The following is a 7,554-nucleotide window of genomic DNA, read 5'->3' on the forward strand; positions in this document are numbered from 1 at the left end:
ATATATACATGCCCAAAATGTTTTCTTGGTGGTCCATAATTAATCACAAGTGATTCCAAGCTATTTTACAAGTCTAGGGGTGAAATTTGGGCATCATTTCACATGACTTTAGGAGTTTATGGCCCATGACTCCGCTTATGGCCATGAACTCCTTAGAGTGGTGATTTCTTTATGTTTTAGGCTTCTAAGTTGTTCATGGTTGCTTCTAGATTTTTGTTCAAGGCTTAGAAGGTGTATAAATGGCAATTTAACACCTTAGAAGGAGTTTACTCCCCATGATATGGAGTTTACAGCCCAAGCATGTTCTTGGGTAGTAAACTCATGTTTACTCTCCAAAAATTTAGTTCAAGGTGTTCTAAGTCCGGTTCGTTAAGCCATTAAGCCATATCTAAGCTCCAAAGGTCGATTGAAAGGGTTTTTGGGCTCCAAAGCCCAATTGATATGAGTTCATGGCCTAGGACTGTTCGCGGGCCGTAAACTCATGAATATGGTCCTATTTCATGATTTAAACTCAAAAATGAAGGCTAAAGATGTTATACTAGAAGCTAGGGAAGTTACCTTGATGATTTTGGACCTAAATCTTGAGTTTGAGGAGAGAGGTTAGAGAGAGAGTAGTGAGAGAGAGAGTAAAGGCTTCAAATGAAGTCTTTTGAGCTTTAAATAGGTCCTAAGTTCGGGATACGGTGGAATTCTACCCGATACCGACGTTAAACGGGGATTTTGGTCGCACCCGATTAAGTCGTTGTAACCCGGCGGGACAAATTCTAAAATCTAACTAATTATCATATTGGGATGTTTTCTTCAGTTTCTAATGGGTTTGGATACTAATTAAGTCATAATAGAAGTCTCAAAATAAATGAGTTAATTTTAAAAACGTAAACGGAAATGATTTGAAAAAGACGAATTTTATAGACGGAAACGGCATTCGGCGATGGAATGAACTTCGGGTTGTCACACAATCACATGTGATTTATAACTGTGTTTTCATCCAGCTGATTTCACATACTTCAAATGTGATGCATGAAATGATTTTCTATCATAAAAATACTTTGTTATCAAATGTATTACTTTTGAAATGTTTATTAAAATGACATTAATTCATTGTTATTTATTGTTCAAAACTCTTAAATGTCTTACAAAACCATTTTTCATCGTCTTGATCAAACCTATATCTATACACTTATGTTCTTATATGTATTTATTGATATGATAGTTTTCATCCTTCGTTCGGTTTCCCACACTCTTGTGTAGCAAGGATGTATAAACCTTCTTGGACATCAATTACCTTCTAGTAAACTATTATAGGGATAGTTAGGAGATACAAAACATTATTCCTATTACAAGAAATTACACCAGAGTCGATTCATTCATGAGTCTATACTAAATGCTATATGAAGAGATACACTTACATGGATACTTGTACCTAGATACTATATGATGAGATACTATTACATATCATACGTGTAGTTTACTTCTGCCTGTCCTAGTACAAAAGGATACTATACGGGACTAACCATTCCGGCACCCACCTGTTAGCAACAGAGGTAATGAACATCTACGGATGCCTACGATTAATACTTATACTCGGGGTACCTTTACGGGACTAACCATTCCTCCAACCTGCTGTTAGCTACAGAGGAAAATGAACATTTATGGATCTTCAAGGTTAATACGTTTCAGCGGTCATGATGTCGTGTTTATCCTAATACAAAAGGATAATACTTATATGGTTATATTTTCCCTATTACTTTTATTTTGTAATACATTCACATAAACGATGAGGTAGACTATATATTGTTAATAGTATTCATAAAGGGGAAAACCATCTTTATTACTTTCAAAACATACAAGTCTTGGTAAAAGACTACTTTCAAAAGATTCGTGTCTTGGTAGAAGACTGCTCTTATACTAATAGGAAATATGGGATTTTCTAGGGTTTTCATACTTATATCAAATGTTTCATTCCAAGATTTACATAGCATTCATAACAGCTTTCCAAAAACAGGGAAATGACACTTAAATACTTATGAATTCACCAGCTTTATGCTGATACTTGCTTTCAAAATAACTTGTATTCTCAGGTCACCAATAGACAGGTACGATGGCCAGGTTTTAAGAAGACGGAGCTCAGACAAGACTCATCTTTTATTTTGTTTACATATTTTGGTGTCTTATTTCTATCAAAGAACACACACGTATTAAAAACTTTACTTTTAATGCAATGGATGATGTTGTTGCTTGTTTACTATTTTACACTGTTATGATACTTCACATGACGTCCTCCACCCCTGAACGTTTCCGCCATTCTTGGTTTTGGGGTGTGACACAACTCGCTTTGTAGACAAGTTTTTGTTAGTCTGTCAAAAAATTCGTTAATTTCACACAAAATTTTCGTTACTTTGTTACAAAAAATTTTCATTAAGATTGTAACTAATTTTTTTTTTATTTCGTTAGGATTACTCATAAACTTTTTCGAAATTTTATCACACAACTTTTTGTTATTCTAGAACATAATTTTCGTTAAGTTGTTAAGTTCTTTTCTTTTCGAAAAATCAAAAACACCAAAAATATTTTTGTTTCGTTTTGTTTTTGAAAAATTCAAAAAATTTCCAAAAATATTTTTTTTTGTTTGTTGCTGTTTCTAAAATCAAAAACTCATAAATATTTTCTTTTTCATCGATTTATTTCGTAGAAAAGCTTGGAAAATGAACAAGAGGGTGAACAAGTTTTATGAGGTAGTTGATCTTTCGGGGAGATGATGAAGAAGAAATTGTTCCTGATACTCCAATGGGTAATCTTTCACCTCAAAAGAAATCACCTGCCAAGTCCACTTTCGAAATGACAAGAATTTTAAGTAGCTTTGTGGACACTTTGATAGTTGACACATCTACTATTTTTGGTGAATCAACACAAGTGTCGATCCCTAAGCAAACTTCGAACATACCACCCGATTTTTCATTAACTGAGTCATTTTATGAGGAGGTTCGAACCTCAGGCATTTCCACACATGTATCTAATACGGATGTGAATGTCAATATGGGTGAAGGAGTTTCGAACAATGACCATCTTGTTGCTTCTCAAGGTATTCTCGAACCATTTATCACTCAAACCAATTCTTCGTTACCACCAATTATCACCAATATTTCCACAACCACTCATTTTCCTACTTTTGATATGGTCATCAATCATCCAATTACTTCTCTCTTTTTATCCCAATCCACTGACCCAGATAAACCTCTTAATGATGATGATACTGATGATGGAGGGTTTGGAGGATCATTTGCTGATTTGGAATTAGATCCAGAAGAAGAAGATACCCAGATCATAGGATGATGTCCGGGAAATAGTTCAAGATTCTTAACAACAAGCTCAATTCCATACTTTAATCTCAAGCAGATGTTGGGAGTAAGAATTGTGTTTCAGTTATTGAAGTTAATGTGATGCTTAAAGCTCAGGAGGTTCGATTAGTCAAGAAAATGGATAAGTTGATCAATGATTTTGAATCTCGTCTTCTTGAAAATCTTGATTCCATGTATAAAAATAATGAGTTAAGAGTCAAATCTGCATCTTCGACTTTTAATGATGAGCTCAAGGATTTAAAACAGGTTGCAAAGGAACACCATGTTCTTTTTGTGCATGATGTTAAAACAGTACGTGAGAATGTCAATCTCAAGCTTGAAGAACTGCGGGTTGATGTATCCAAAGAGCTTTGTGAGATGGATACCAAATACTCTTCTCTTCTTGAGAAAGTTGATATAATAGCGGATGTTCTTAGCATGTTTGTTAAAACTCATCAATATTTTGATCATAAGTTTGATGAGAAAGCAACTACTACTGTTACAATTTTTGGACAACTTACTACTCTGCTTGAAGAATTGAAGGGCATTGTGTCGATGTCTGGTTCATCCTCAATTTTTACTCCAGAGTTTATTGATTAGAAGTTTCGTTATTTCAAAGTTGTACTTCAAAAGATGTTGGCTCCATTGTCTGAATTTGTCACTATCTTACCAACGAATGACCCACCTGTTGTCATAGGGGTGCAAGGCGGAGAGAAGGAAGGTGTTGGTATAGGAGCAAATGTTGCTGAGAAAATGAACGAAGAAACAAAGGTTGTGGGTAAAGTTTTTAAGAATTAAATTCCGACAACAAAACCCACATTTTTGAAGGCTGAACCAGTAACGGCAACTACAGTTACAACAAGGCCAATCTTAAAAGGCATTGTAATTGGGTTAACTGGTGAAGGACGAAGTAGTTCAAAGCCTAAGGAAACAAAAAAACTTCGGACAAAGGAAAAACAATTGTTGTTGAAAACTCGAAAGAAGAAAGAAAGGCAGAAACTGAAGCAGAGATGGAGAAAAAGCGTCATATTCAGAGTATTTTGTTGCTTCGTGAAAATGATCCACCTACAATGAACAAAAGTGGTCCAACAAAATTGCACAGTTATGAAAATATTGAGACTAGAGTTGCATACAACGAAATGTATGAATTTGAGAAAAAGCCAAGGAAGAGTTATGTAATTGAGAACTCTGATATGAATCAGCTTGATTTTCCCATCAATGAGATGATGTTTCTCACTTCTCAATATAAGGTTGTGAATAGATTCAAGAACAAGGATGATTTTTCTCACATGAAGTTGAGGTTGCACACGGTGTTGGGGAAGGAACAAGAAGAGGTTTGGTCTTTGGATTGAGCCAGTTCAAACAAAAGAACAATGCACGATTATCCAATTTCGTTAGGTCGAGCATCGTCATGTATTATCCATTTTCGTGGTCCATTATTTTATTAAAGTTGTTTTTTAAGTCTTTCCAACAATAAAAAAAAAAAAAAAAAAAAAAAAAAAAAAAAAAAAAACAGCCGGATGTATGTCAATGGTCAGTCCAAACTTGCCTCATTTTCAATAACATCCAACTTTTCTAATGAATAACCTTTCAAAGATTTATTAATTTTGAACAATCAACTTTCCACTGCCATCATTCAACAAAATATATATATATATATATATATATATATATATATATATATATATATATATATATATATATATATATATATATATATATATTCTTTTCTTAAAAACCATCTTCATGGTTAACCGTTTATAAAGCCTCTATTATAATAAAGATGTGGGTTCTTCCATTTCAAATAACAATGTCAATTTTCATTAAGGAAACACACACACACACACACACACACATATATATATATATATATATATATATATATATATATATATATATATATATATAAATATATATATATATATATATATATATATATATATATATATATATATATATATATATATATATATATATGCGAAAGTGAATACATCCTAGAAGATATATAAGTTTAGGTCGTTTTCACTAACCATATTACGTCGTTTTCTCTCATATATGCATTGTAATCGTTCAAAGTTCTTAAAAATCAATTCCAATCATGACATACAACCAAGATTCTTAAAAATATCACAAATATCTTCCTCTTATATAATTTTCATTTGCAACTGTAATATATATAGCATGGTAGGTGCTCGAAAGAAAGATGTAATGTAAGAAAAGATAAGAGTGAAACTTCAAAATCGTGGAAGTAAATCATGTTAGTGGTTGAAGTTTGAAAACTTTGTACGATTACAATGTATATCACACAATACTACGTAGTATGGTCGGTTTGGATTCCCAAACTTATATATATTATGGAGTATAATTACTTTAGATATATATATATATATATATATATATATATATATATATATATATATATATATATCAGAACGTTAAAATATTATAAAATTACGAGAAAATATATTTTGATTCATATATAAATTTCATTAAATTAATTTGTGAATGATCAAAGAGTAGAAATATTAAATCAGATTCAAATTGTGAATGTCAAAATTGAAATATTACCGTTCAGATTCTAAATGTGAATATGAACTAATCAAGGGTTTTTTAGTTGATGTTGATGTTAAATAATAGAGGACAAAAAATTGAGATTTTTCGTATAGTTAGTTTTTTAGATAAAAATAAACTTAAATATTGTAAAAAACAACAAAATATAGTGAGTTTTTTTCAAAAAAAAATAAGAAAAGAAATTTGTTTTTTGTGTAACAATATGGATCTCTATTGAAAGATAACGAAAAATCATGAATAACAGTATATTAGGTTTTTCTCAATAAAAAACATAGCCTAAAAAATATTTAAATGAAAAAAAGAGGTAAGTTTTTGATAAAGAGATGGATTTTTTGGAATAATTCGATTTATTGCGTCCAATTTACAAGTGTCCATACATTCTCTTGGCCGTTGATCATTATGATTTTTGACGCTCACGATTGGTTCTTTTGTTCCTTGTTAATAATGGTTCTCTATTAAACTTCACCATATATATATATATATATATATATATATATATATATATATATATATATATATATATATCAAAGTTGTAAAAATCGTTTAACGTTAACTAGTCGGTGGACTGGGGTTAAGGGATTAATCGGCTACGCAGAGATTAATCGGAGACCATTAATTGCTAATTTGTTGAATTTTTAAAAATTAAATATGTCTAATATCATATAAAAGTTCATAAATACGACTAATATCAAAACAAAATAGGTTATTCTTATATATATATATATATATATATATATATATATATATATATATATATATATATATATATATATATTAAAGGAGGACACTTCTTAGGAATAGTGAACATCTTGATTGTTTGGCAAAAATAGCCTATAAGTTTTCATATTTTTAGTGGTTCAGATTTTTGACACTAAAGTTTATGGAATTGAAAATTTGGTCCCTTTATTTATTAACGGTGGTGTAAGTTAAGGATGGTGTAAAGATAAGGCTGATACGTGTTGTTCCCGCGTCTCCCCGATGGTTCTTCCTTATCTTCCCCTCACCCGCTGTGCACTCACCAGAACATTGCCAACGATTAAATTGCCAACGTCGAGAAACCTATAGAAACCTACACTCGTCTTCCATCACATTCTTTTTTTCGGGTTCCTAAATTTTGAAAGTGTTGGCGTCGAGACACCCCCAACGCATACGAGACACCCCTAGCGCGGTACCATCGACCTCCGTTCACCGCCACGTATCACCATCGTCGTCGAAGGCGGAGGATGAGATCTAGGAACGTAATAGGTATCTGTTTCGTTTTTCTTTTTTACTCATTTTCTTCCTCCACTAATTTCCTTTTGGTTGATTTCTCTTTAACTCCCCACCGCTGGAACTGACACGGACGATGTACATATGCTCCAGTTATAGACCCATTTTTTATTTTCAGGTCAGACTGAAGTTTGTAAAGAAATACAAGTAACATGACCGCCTCTTTCACCAATCGATTATCGATTGAGAATGTGGTGTGTTTCGAGTTCTTCTCGAGCAGTCGCATCAGCTGTGTCTCTTTACCCTACTTGTGCTGTGCCCTAATTTCAATTGGTTGGCAGTTGGAACCGAGGAGGCTTTCTGTCAAAAATAGGAATTTTGATGCTTTGTAACAACAACAATGATAACAAATGTGAACCAAAAATGTGAGAGCATG

The sequence above is a fragment of the Lactuca sativa genome, chromosome 9, assembly GCF_002870075.4.
Source record: "Lactuca sativa cultivar Salinas chromosome 9, Lsat_Salinas_v11, whole genome shotgun sequence".
Classification (NCBI taxonomy): Eukaryota; Viridiplantae; Streptophyta; class Magnoliopsida; order Asterales; family Asteraceae; genus Lactuca; species Lactuca sativa.